At 41.5% G+C, this 13164-nt stretch overlaps 1 long non-coding RNA gene across 1 annotated transcript; it reads left to right on the top strand.

Annotated features, from left to right (window-relative positions):
- Positions 1–8220: 8220 nt before the first annotated feature.
- LOC117065172 lies at positions 8221–10497 on the top strand. Its single transcript, XR_004429849.1, has 2 exons — positions 8221–8669; positions 10319–10497. It is a non-coding gene; the product is annotated as an uncharacterized LOC117065172 (long non-coding RNA).
- Positions 10498–13164: the final 2667 nt, after the last annotated feature.

A 13164-nucleotide genomic window follows, 5' to 3' on the forward strand; every position in this document is an offset into this window, starting at 1 on the left:
CTTAGGGTCCCCCCTGCCCCTCGCCACCAAAAGAAAGGACCTCATGGCTTGCTTCTGGAGACCAGAAAAGTGACTGGACCGAAGGACAGAATGGGTGAATTAAGCTAGATGAGCTGTAACCCCAAAGGCCTAGTTCTGGAGGAGAGGTCAGTAGCCTACAAAGGAGAGAAAATTAAATACACTATACTTGGCAGTGGCTGTTTCAATTTTACAACTACAAAGTGAATATTTGACATTATTCTGTATTTTATCTGAACTATGTCCTGAAATTTTCTCCCATTGCAGTAAACATTAATTTTTCTCTTAACTGTGTATCATGCTTCAGTGGACAGGGTGGATAGCAAGCATAGACAATGGAGTAGGTAAAGTTTATGAACCTAAGGGCACTGTCTAGGGCAAAGCCACATCCCCTGCTGTCCTGTCCAGGTGTACTAACAGTAGAAAGTTAACTGTGTTCAATGAAGATATACACAGGAGACACAAAAGACAGCATCATCTGCATGCCTGCAAGCTTCTGAAGGACAAAGCTTGCAAATTGTTCCCCTCCATATCTCCACCATAGGGTCATAGGCACATGCTAAATACTCAAGAAATACTTGTAGATGGATATGCAGATGGATGGATGTGGCAAATAGTAGTTACTTAATGTAGGTGTTATGTAATGATCTCATATTTTGAGTAGTTGAAGAGAAAGGATGAAAGCTTTCATTTTTGCAACAGGAAAATAAATTCTGGATATATTACACTAAACAAATATAATAGCATATGCCATTATATTTGTCATCCAATTTTTTCCAAACTGCTTTGATATGTTAGGTAAGGGTGGAAAGGGAAAAAAAAAAGCCCAGTACAGCTCATGAAGCCTCTTTCTCACCAGATCTTGTAAAACGCAAGCTACTTGGGAGTGGACGAATGACTTAACGATGATGTTGTCAGGGCCCTTGGAATAAATATTGCCTTTTCCATTCCCACTGTGGATACTACAAGTGCCACTGGCACCTTGTCAAGAAGTTGAGATCTCCTCATTCTTATCTTCTGCATCAGGCAGCACAAGATGGTAAAAAAAAAAAAACTCGTTCAAAATGCACTTGAATATTCCATCCCTTGTCCTTGCATTTATACTACTTTCTTGCAGCTGAAAGCCTAACAGCTAGTAAGTAGAAAAGGAGAGGACGGAACCATCCAAAAGTCAGCCTTTCCTTCCTAAGGAGAGCCCTCGGTGGGGTTTGTCCATCAAACAGTAGCCTCCCTAATGGCGTCTTCACTCTTTCTTCCTTTGCCACCCAGTATTGAGACACTTCTCACCTTTCAGAAGCAAGGAACTTCAGAATTGGTTTCAGCTTTGTGATTCTCTTTCAGCAGCCATTCCAACAGTCTATAAGATGAAAGAACCACTCAGGGCAGCAGGGACTTTAGAACTGATTGAAAGTCATTGATGGCCAGACACTATGGCTTATGACTGTAATCCCAGCACTTTGGGAGGCCAAGGTGGGCAGATCACTTGAGGTCAGGAGTTGGAGACCAGACTGGCCAACATGGTGAAACCTCGTCCCCCCCCCAAAAAAAAAAAAAAAAAATATTGGCTGGGCATGGTGGTGCATGCCTGTAATCCCAGCTACTTGGGAGGCTGAGGCAGGACAATTGCTTGAACCTGGGAGGCTGCAGTGCCGAGATCGTGCCACTGCACTCCAGCCTGGGCGACAAAGTGAGACTCGATCTCAAAAAAAAAAAAAAAAAAGAAAAGGAAAAGAAAGCCATTGATTATTGTCAGTAGCAGGGGCAGGAGTAGGTTATAGAATAGAGAATGAGGCAATTCTTTCTGGCCAAGGATCCTGTTTCATAAGTGAGTTGGCTTTTTGGCAGTTAAGAATCCATTATTTGGCTGGGCATGGTGGCTCACGTCTATAATCCCAGGACTTGGGGAGGCCGAGGCTGATGGATTACTGGAGGTCAGCAGTTCAAGACCAGCCTGGTCAACATGGCAAAACCTGACTCTACTAAAAACACAAAAATTAGCAGGGCGTGGTGGTGCACGCCTGTACTCCCAGCTACTGGGGTAGCTGAGGCAGGAGGATCACTTAAATCCAGGAGGTGGAGGTTTCAGTGAGCCGAGATCATGCCACTGCGTTCCAGTCTGGGCAACAGGGAGAAACTCCATCTTACAAAAAAAAAAAAAAAAAAAAAAAAAGTCAGGATACAGAAAAAATATCTATCTTCATATAGTTTTATAAGGGAGCTTATAAGGCTCAGCTGGAATATTCAAAGGCAGGGTACTTCAAAGGGAGCAAAAACATGCTATTTTTAGATTTAACTTAGATTTCGAAAACTTCTATGCAACTCTCTTATGTGGGTATGTGACACACCAGTAAACAGGGTGGATGTGACCCTGGCAGGGTGAGCTAAGAAACTTGGATTCCTTGAAGGAAATAACTTTCTGTGATATCATGACTGGTGGGGTACTGCTGGTGGGGGATGACTGGCAGGGGATGCGCAGGTGCAGCTGGATGGAAGCCCTTGGCATTGGGGCTCCTGTCATGCATCCAAATCCCCAGTGCCCCATTCCTCCACCCAGGTCATTCCTGCTCATGATATCAGTACTCTGACTCACAAGTAGCCTGCAGCAGCTGAAAGGAAATGATGTGGCAACTGTGTACGAAGACTGGTTAAACGCTGGAGACAGAAATGAAAATCCACTTGAAAATATGTTGCTATATTTTACAAAAGGCTGTGCAAGATTTAAAAAGTATGTTTAGCATTCCAAGTATTTTCCCTTCTGTGTCTTCAGAGACCATCTCTGAGAGTGATGTTTTGTTTATTTAACATTTAATCAAAAGAGATGTGGACCCCACCAGCTTTTGAACAGCAGATTCAGTAGCACTGCCTCTTGCATTGTTTGAAAAGAGAAACTTCAACCACACAGAGAATCTGATGTCTGTAATATGCACTAAAAGATCAGCTGGTCTAACTTTACAGGGCTAATAAAAGGGAAAATTTTTCCTGTGCTCAGGTCTTTTATGAATTATAAATAACCATTCACTTTGGAAGATAGCACATCATAAAATTTTTTTTCACAAATATGCACAAATCCATTTTAAGATCCAAGGAAAAAGATGTTCAAAAGTCTCAGATGTACTCAGTTTTGATTTCGTAGGGAAACATGTTCTTTTACCATATGGATGCTTTTAAGGGGGCCTTCAGCTGGGGCTCAATAATGACACTCCAGTGGCTAAATAAGGGATTTCTTTCCTTCTAACATTATTTCTCTGTTATTAAAGGTGGAAAAACCTTCCACAAATAGCGTACTATTAGAGTGCTTTAGGGGGTATCCTGGGAATCAAGGTTATGTGTCTGCTCCAGAAATACTGTCTGTAATTATCATTCCTCCGTGGTTCTGAGGATGCAGTCTTGGTGTTTTCATTAATTTTTTCGTTCTATACGTCTGGAGTGTGTGCCTGCTCTTGATATTCAATATTTTACAGTAGGAATTTTGTTGTTATTGTTGTTGTTGTTTTTAGGGTCACAGATCTTTCCCCTCTCTTTTCCTCTCATAATAACCGTTTCCTGGCTTCTTTTGCCTACTAAAATAAAAAAGTATGAAAGGCTAGATTTGAAAAGAAAAAGAATTCAGATATGAAATTTTTGCAATTCCAGCCTTCATCTTCTCTATTTATAATCTGCTAGTATGAGCATTAAAAAATAGAGCATTCAGATCTACCAAGCACCTGAAGACGGTTCATGGGTCGCAAGAGCACATAGATTTCCTCCCAGTGCTTTGTTATCAGTATTTTCAAATATGCACCACATTAAAAGAATTTTACAGTGAACGCCTATATGCCCATGATCTAGTTGTAGATTCTGCTATTAATACTTGACTCTTCTTGCTTTATCACATATTTATACACCCCTCCTCCATTAATTCATCTTATTTTTTCATGTGTTTAAAAGTAAATTGTAGGCATCCACCAATATCTACTTTAAAACTTCAGTTTGGTATTTACTTTTTTCATTTGATATGAAATTTACAGATTTTAAACTGTAAACACTAAGTGTCCAGTTTCAGAGTTTCAACAAATATATCCCTGTGTGCCCAAACCCTTACTGAGATATAAAATATTGTCTTCACCTGGGAAGATCCCTCATTTATCTTTCCTGTCAATCCTTGTTCCTAATCCCTTTCTCAAACCCAGAGGCAACCACTGTTTTGATTTTTTTCACCACAGATTAGCTTTGTCTATTCTATAATTTCATGTGAAAGGGTCAAATAGGTTGAATTCTTTGTGTGAGACTTCTTTCACTCAGCATAATTTTTTGAGATTTGTTCATGTTATTGTGTGAACAGTGGTAGCCCATTCTTTTGTATTGCTGAGTCATCCATTGTATGACTAAACCACAGTTTGCACATTTATTCTCGCTCTCCTTTTTTTTTTTTTAGATGGAGCTTCACTCTGTTGCCCAGGCTGGAGTGCAATGGTGTGATCTCAGTTCACTGCAAGCGGGTTCAAGCGATTCTCTTGCCTCAGCCTCTCGAGTAGCTGGGATTACGGGCACCCACCGACACACTTGGTTAATTTTTGCATTTTTAGTAGAGACAGGGTTTTCACCTGGTTGGCCAGGCTGGTCTTGAACTCCTGACTTCAAGTGATCCAAGTGATCTGCCTGCACTGGCCTCCCAAAGTGTTGGGATTACAGGGGTGAGCCACTGTGCTGGGCCCCTGCGCATTCATTCTCTTCTTGATGGATACCTGGGCTGTATTCAGTTTTTGACTATTACTAATAGAGCTGCTATGAACACTCTTATACAAGTATTTTGATGAACATATGTTTTCATTTCCCTTAGGAAAAGACCTACTTATGTAATTGCAGGATCACAGCTAGTATATATCTAGTTTTTGAAGAAAATGCTATTTCTTTTTCTAAAGTTGATGTGCCATTTCATATTCATATCAACAATGTATGGGAGTTCCAGTTGCTCCACATCCTTGCTGACATTTAGTGTTTTCATTCTTTATATTTTAAACCATCCTGGCGGTAGTGATACTTCATTCAGGTTTTAATTTGCATTTTCCCAGTGACTAAAGATATTGAGCACGTTGTCATGTGCTTATCCGCCATTTATATATCTTCTTTGGTAAAGTGTCTTTCATCCATTCAAAAGTTTTCTCTTTATTAATAAGTGGGAGTCCTTTATATACCCTGGTTATCAGTCCTCTGTCAAGTTTATGTTTTGTAAATAATTTCTTCCAGTCTATATCTTGACTATTTGTTTTTTAATGGTCTCTTTTCATGACAGTTTTTTTAATTTTGTTTAAATCTAATATATCATTTTTTTTGTGGTTATTGCTCTCGGTGGCCTAAACAAAGCACATTGATCTTAATAAATGGTGTTCACAAAATGTGTTGTAAGCTCAAGATAATCCGAAGCTTCACTGTGGTCACTGTAATAGAAGTGTTTGCCTAAAGAAACATCCATGTCCGTACATACTGGGAACAACTGAGGAAAACCTTGTGAAGTGTTTACACTCTCAAGAGTGTCCCAGAGAATGAATCCAACTCTAGACCTTCCTTTTCACTTTGTTTTATAATAAGAAGCTTTCTGTTTTGATGGCTGGAAGGAGTCACCAAAGGCAAAACTACCTGGTCATGGCCTTGTTCTGGAATCAAGTCAGCCTTTATGCTTATGAGCAGGATAAATGTATTATTTTAATAAGCATATGCTATTGGGAGATCATATTTTAAATAGGTTAATATATGGCATGAATGAATAAAAAATAGACTCCCCAGAAGCTTTAAAAACATTCAAAGAAAGAAATCCACAGAGACACCCAGGTGTCAGGTATGACATGGGGCAAAATGAAGAAAACAGGACTTGGGAAAACAGAGATCTACTGAAGGAATATAGCGATTCTTTAGAGTTGTTTTTAGGCTACGCATTGAAGGGTTTCCCAAGATTTTACCCTGGTCTCTTTGCCAGCTGCTCTGCTTGTCAGTGAAGCTGTTTGATTTCTCTCTTTGTTTCTTGTTCGAACAAAAAGGACACTCAATACAGACATGACATTTTGAAAACTAAACTCACATCTTTTTCACCCTAACTTCATTGTTGTTTTGGCCTACTTTCTCTTAGACACTTTCTTGAGGGTTCAGGCTGAATGTGGTCTTTCAAACTTTCAAACTCCCTTGAGTACCTCTTTCTGTGATTCCATCTCCTCCTAGTGATCATTAATGGTCTGCAACTGCTTCTTTATTTGTGGGGTATCTCGGGCCTTTTGCTTCTTCAGTTTTCTACTTTTTATCATTAAAAATCCCCCCCCCTTTATTAGAGACTGATTTAGGAAAAGAAAGGGATGAAACTTAAATGAATGAACTGCTGTTTGATTGCAGGTTGAAATTAGCGGCCAAGTTTTTGTTTTTTGTTGATTAAGTAGACTTTTATAAACCAAAACCAACTGTATGATTCTCATTGGAAGTTATGTTGAAATATAAGATATGAAGAGAGTACCAATTCACAAAGCCCTGGACTGTTCTAACCCTAGGGAATACTCACTGGTGGCTGTGTGGGTGTGCCTGCCAGGCTGGGAAGGGATCTAGCATACTGGTGAGTTTCGTAACACACCAGCCCAGGTCCAACTGCTTGAGTAGGAAGATTAGAGGTGGGTGGTTAGTTTTGTGGCCTCCTGGATCTGTTCCTGAAGAGAGCAGGTAAGTTCAGGAATGGAGAAGTCTAGGTTTTAAGTTAGAAATGTTAAGCAGAACTTCGAGACCTCTGAAATAAAGATGTGTCCCAAGTAATTAACACACAAACCTGATGGAAGTAATCATAAGGGAGAAATGAGTGGGGTTAAAATCACAGGGCCACATGACAAATTATGTCTGGCTATGCAAGTGGGCTAAATCACTTCCTAAGATGTTGCCAACAGCACAAATATCTGTATTCAGCATCACATGCAACCAAAGAATTAACCAAACATACTCTTCAAGTTTCTTCCCCACTGGAATAATAATTCCTGCTATTATGGTGTTTTCACTAAGGTACTGGAGATCCAGGGCAAAGTCAAATTGAGGTGGGTTCCACTGGCCTGCAGTGTGGGCAGCATTAAGCGGGTACCGAATGTGGTGGGGGAGGACTGTGAAGCTCTACTTCCTGTGCAACTGTTAGGGAAGTCCTGTTGCCAGCCCTCCTCAAACATCATTTTCTGCTCATGAATATTGTCTTTTATACCAACAGAGGTGGGAGAGGGAACTATTCAGAATTCAGTCTCAAAATCTTTTATCCTTTTCTCTCATTTACTTCAAAATGTATATAAAGTAAAATGCAGAACCCCCCAAAAACCATTTCAGCCTTAAACTAAGCTCAAGCTCTTTAGCTGGACTATGGGGTCCTTCATGGGCAGAAGGGTTGGATAGAGGAAATGAATTATAGGGGGATGCTTTTCTTTGATTATTACCAGAATTCAGTAGAAACATCTGGGTTACTTGCTGTTAGATTTTCTGAAGGGAGGGTTCAGCCATTGCTACCATAGCTCTTAGTACCATAAGGTTTATCTGAATCTCTGAATATCTATGATCTTGCAAGATCCAAATTTCCCTTCAAGCTGATATTTGTCTTTCATTTGTTTCCTAATTAGCATTCAGGTTTCAGCCCAAGAGTGCACTGCCAGAGGCATAACACCTCCCTTGGTGGGGACCTTTGTTGGCATCACTCTAAAATGAATTCACAGGACTGTTCTCTGATTTTCAACTTCGCTTTGTGGTACAAGGTCTGTGAATGTTTAGTCGACAATACGTGTGCGCCTCTCTCATTTCCTGTTTTTTAAGGGCTGCACTTAATTTATTTGAAAGGGTGGAATATTTTAAATTACAATTCAGCAGTTTTACTAAGGAAGGCTATAAAACACAATGAGCAAGGAGTTTTACTTCCTCCTTCCAATTGCTACTCCCTGTTTTGAAATCTTGATGTCCTCCAATCAATGGGAATGACTTTAACTTACATTGTAACATTTTTAACAGCAACCACGCCATGGCTGGAGCTGCAGAGGGGCATGGGATTCCTGTACACTGTAATTCCATTTTTCCAGACGCCTTATTAGTACACGGAATGCGTCTGCCTGTGCTTGATATTGTTCTATCTTGTTAAGTCCCCTCCCCCAGGCAGAGCGTTTGGATTGGTTAAGGAATACGGTCGCTTAGCCAATCAAGTGAAACCTTTCTCCTGCAACCCTAGCAACACCTGACAATGGTCATTGACAAACGTTAAGAGAAAACCCCTGACAAATCCAACTGGCCCTTGAAAGTGGTCCCTGTCAAGGGCAAGCAGGGCTACTCCTACCCACAGAGCACTTTGTGTGGCCAGAGGAGTTAGTGGTTTGTGTCAGACTTGCAAAAACAGAACCTGGATTTGGCTGCAAGTGCTTGAGTCTAGGGCCCTACTCCTATCTGCTGTCAATTTCAGCGAAACTGATTTTTGTTAGTTAAAGCCAGTGTTGGAGCTTGGGGTGGGGCGGGGGTGGATGGTTGTCTATGGTGGGGTGGCAGCGGGAAAGTGTGCTCATACTCTCCCATACCAACCAGACCCCCATACCCACCAGAATATTTTCGGTGGTTGGAGGAAGAGGTCACATACAACTTCGGCCCCAGGGTCACACTTCTGTCACTGACGCTAATTTGTTTTGCAGGTAAGAGGAGCATTTTTCTGAGGGCGGCAAGATACCTGGGTATGTCCCCAGTGGCGCCTTTCCAAGACTTCTGGCTACACATCTTTCACCTCCCAGCCTGGTGCTGAACTCTGTTGGGGTGCAGTTGGCACCTGTCTGACCCACGGGCATAATAGGACACTCCTCACAGGGTGTAGTTAGACCTAAAAGAGCTCTCACCCCTCTCTGGGAGGCTTCATGACTGAGGAATCTGAAGGCAGATCTGGCAGAACCTAGGGAGGGGAAGGGAATGGAGAGTAAGAAGGGGGACCTGCCAAAAACATGCACAGACAGTTCGTAGGCAAATGCATGTTCCCACAAAAGACATAATCACTGTGTGTGTATGTTACCCTGCTGAAGTCCCCTTACATGATCATTCCAGTTAGTCTAGCCACCTTGAAGGCATATTTCAAACCCTGGTTGAGTAATCCATTGTGCCATGATTAGCTGTTAATGAAGCTGAAAATATCTAAATCATCCAACAAGTAATCTGAATTAATTTTTTATGATTACCACTTCCAGACAAGCTGGTGTCAGGACAAAGGAAGACCTGGGCATACAGACACAGACATTCACACATGCAGATAAAACGTGTACACACAAGCAAGTACACAGATAAACTTAGGCCAGAGGAGCAAAGGAGGAACAAGGGGGAAAAAGAAAAACGGGAATGTTAAAGAGAGTCCGTGAATTGAAGAGTGTGAAACCTTGTGTCAGACCTGTAAAAACAGAACCTGGATATGGATGCTAGGGCTTGAGTCTTGTAAAAACAGAACCTGGATATGGATGCTAGGGCTTGAGCCCTACTCTGATCTGCCACCATTTCAGTGAAACTGACTTTAGTTATTTAAAGCCAGTGTTGGAGCTGGGGCCAGGGGTGGTCTATGGTGGGACTCTTCAATTCATGGACTCTCCTTAGTGAAGTTCATTTGGTCCTCCCCAACCCCCAGTGTCCCTTTTCCTCCTAGCATCACCCTTCAAGGCCTGTCCTGAATTTAATTTTCCACTGGAGGTTGGCATATAGCTTAAGGAATCCCTTGGGAGCATACACTGGTAATGACTTGAAATCTTAACCCCTAAAAGGATATTCATACTTTTTAAAAAGGGGCTCAGGAAGGTGCAAAAGAATTAAATCTCTAATGGCTGAATTGTAAATTGGGATTATCTTTATTCTGGAGACTTGGTCTTGTTCAAATATACTTTTTGGGTACAGATGTCCTCTGGGCATTCCTGAGGCCAGAATTACAGGCAAGAAAAAGTGGTCCTGGAGAGGAGGGTGGGTTGCAGTGGGGAGAAATCCATCAGGTGGGTGCTCAGCAGCAGGACAGATCCTGAAGAAGTGTGGAAGAGGCCAGGAGGTTGAACTTCCACACAGAGACAAACTAGGAGCTGATTTTATAATCTTCCATATCTGTCCTTCAGGGAACTTGCAAACTTTCTGGTAGAATGAGATGTAGTATATTACAATACAGATTACATAACAGGTTAAAAGCTGAGTCTTACATGGTTATATACATGGACACAGATTCTAGGTTCAAAGTCTCAAAGAAACTAAGTTATTCTGAGAGGATATAAAATCGTGGACATTTGCCTATTAAGGAGACAAGTAAACTATTTTTTTCCTTTTTCAGATTTTTCAAGTTTTTCAGGTATGTCTAGTCAAGTTTTCTGTGGATATGAGCAACTATCAAGTATGAAGATTATAGAACAACCAAAAAAGCAACATTACATGTTTATTTCTTGCTGTGGAAGTCAAGAGATTTTTATTTCCTTGTGAAACAGAGAATAAAAAAATAAAATTAACAATGGATATACCATGGTTCTTTGTAATCCGAGTGTCATGAAGAGCTCTATAAAATATCTGAAGTGCTTGAGGGAAGTTACCTTCCCTAGAGGGAAAAGGTAAAGATTCTCACTACAGAGCTAATAGTTTCTGCTCAACAATTTGAATTTCACTTAAGGATAAACCTGAGAGCCCACATCTGGGAGGGCGTATTTATCTTTAATGTAGCAGTTTGGAGGTGGAGGCATTCCTGGAAGAGAACAATGCCTGATGCATTATAGGCACAAAAATAAAGATTTGTTGCCTGCCTCCAAACCAACATTCAAAAATACTATCAAAGGAAGAAAACTCTAGAACCCCATTAGAGTGGATATCTCCCTGCTCTTAATCTCCAAGATCACTGTTTCCTATTTCCATGGAAACTAGAAGACTTGAAATTGCCAAAACTTGAGAGACACTTGAGACGACAGCCAGAAAAAAAAAAATTAACAAAAGACAAATGTTACAGGCAGCATGTATGACAGTGTGGTAGTTTCTGACATTTGTTTGGGAAGATTTTCTTATTTCTTTGCTTGGAAGAATGCAATGATTTCCAGAATGTGGCAGTAATAGCTTCACACCATGCTGCTGAATGTTCATCGAGTAGATTTTACTCTTTTCTAGAAAGGAAAGGAAAGACCCATGGGCCTTGGCAGCAATGAAGTGAATGTTAAGCTGTTGGAAATTGCTCTCCCAGCACACCTTGATGTTAACCACAATGAGGAGGTCAGTCTGGCGGAAGTGCCCTTGCTCCCTCCCTTCCATTCAGTGAACAAAATATTTATTGAGCACCTACTATTCTCCAGGTAATGAATGTGTCCTACATACAACTAAATGAAAAATTACAACTCAGGTATTAGTTCCTAGGAGAAGTACATGTAACTACTAGAGTGTGTAATAGGCAGAACTGACCTGTCAGGGCAGCTAGGCTTTCCTAAGGAAGTGTGATTAAGCTGAGCAGGAGGAAACCAGGCAGTGGTTGTGGGGCCTGGGGAAGGAGAACATTCCAGGGAGCAGGAACTCTTGGGCAAAGGCCTCTGGAGGAAGTGAGTGTTAAAGGAATGGAAAGTAGGCCTGAGTAGCCTGTGTTGGCAGAGCCCCAGAAAGCAAAGGGAATGAACCAAAAGATAAGGCCATTTGGACAGGTGGGCAGGGACCAGGTAATTCCTAATGCACAGCCTTGAGTGTCGCAGGACAGGCTTGTTAAGGATTCGGTTTCTAACCCTCCCCTCTCCAGGGTGAACTCAAGCTGTCCTAGGAGTATATGGCATACAGTCCCTGTGTGTGACCTGGGAATGGAGATTTTGTTTCATCTGAAATCTGTCAAAACACGGCCATAGATTTCAGAAGTAAACCACCAAGCTCCAAAGGTTATAATTTCATGAAATGCTTTAAACCTAAATCATGTTCAGTAAATATTATTTTACACATGATGATTCAGTAGGCATCTGGGACTCATCATCATGAATGTCAATTATCATCCTATATTAACCCCTCAGAAGCCAGAGTTTGGTCATCTAATAACCTCACCATTTTCTGGGACCTGGCTGGAATCTAAGAAGTCTGTAGAAGGCAAAATAAATGTGACAAAGATAATGCACATTTTAACCAGGTGGGAGATCCTCATTAAGAACTTCGTTGATTTTACTTTACAGAGTTGTAGAAAGCAGGTTCTCCGGGTTCAGAGGCCACAGCATGGGGAGAGCAATAATTCAGAAAGTGAGAAGGGACATTATGGGTGGTTATATGACAATAATTAAGAGTAACAGGGGCTGGGCATGGAGGTACATGCATGTAGTCTTAGCTACTCCTGAGGCAGGAGAATCACTTGAGCCCAGGAGTTTGAGTCCAGCCTCGGCAATACAGCAAGATCTTGACTCTAAAAAAACAACAAAAAAGTAAAAGTAACAGGAAATAGCACAACTGTAAAGTCTGACACCAACAAACCAAAACAAAACCTAGAACAAACTAAATAAAAAATGGAGGGAAAAGAAGGGAAGGGAAAGAAGGGAAGGGGAGGGAAGTGGGGAGGGAAGGGAAGGGCAAAAGAAATAAAGAGAAAAAGAGAAGAAAAATCAAGCCAGCAATCTGGTTTTGTTGTTGTTGTTGTTGTTATGAACAAGCAACCTTGCGTACCTTAGTAGCTCTTAAGGGCATCATTGTGCTTATAATCAGTCCTCATAATATGCTTAAGAACTCAAAGAAGTGTGTCATGTTTTAGAAAGATGTCTAGTGTGCAAAGTTAAGCTTTTATTTTTATTCTATTTTGAGACAGAGTCTCACTCAGTCACCCAGAATGGAGTGCAGTGGTGTGATCTCAGCTCACTGCAACTTCTGCCTCCCAGGTTCAAGCAGTTCTTGTGCCTCAGCCTCCGGCATAGCTGGGATTACAGGTGCTTGCCACCGAGCCCAGCTAAATTTTTGTATTTTTAGTAGAGACAGGGTTTTGCCATGTTGTCTAGGCTGGTCTCAAACTCCAGGCCTCAAGTGATCTGCCCACCTCGGCCTCCCAGAGGGCTGGGATTACACGTGTGAGCCACCACACACGGCCCCGTTAAGCGTTTAAAAAGATTTTTGGGCCAGGCACAGTGGCTCAAGCCTGTAATCCCAACACTTTGGGAGGCCAAGGCAGGCAGATCACCTGAGGTTGGGAGT

The sequence above is a fragment of the Trachypithecus francoisi genome, unplaced genomic scaffold (genome assembly GCF_009764315.1).
Source record: "Trachypithecus francoisi isolate TF-2019V2 unplaced genomic scaffold, Tfra_2.0 Lachesis_group2, whole genome shotgun sequence".
Lineage (NCBI taxonomy): Eukaryota > Metazoa > Chordata > Mammalia > Primates > Cercopithecidae > Trachypithecus > Trachypithecus francoisi.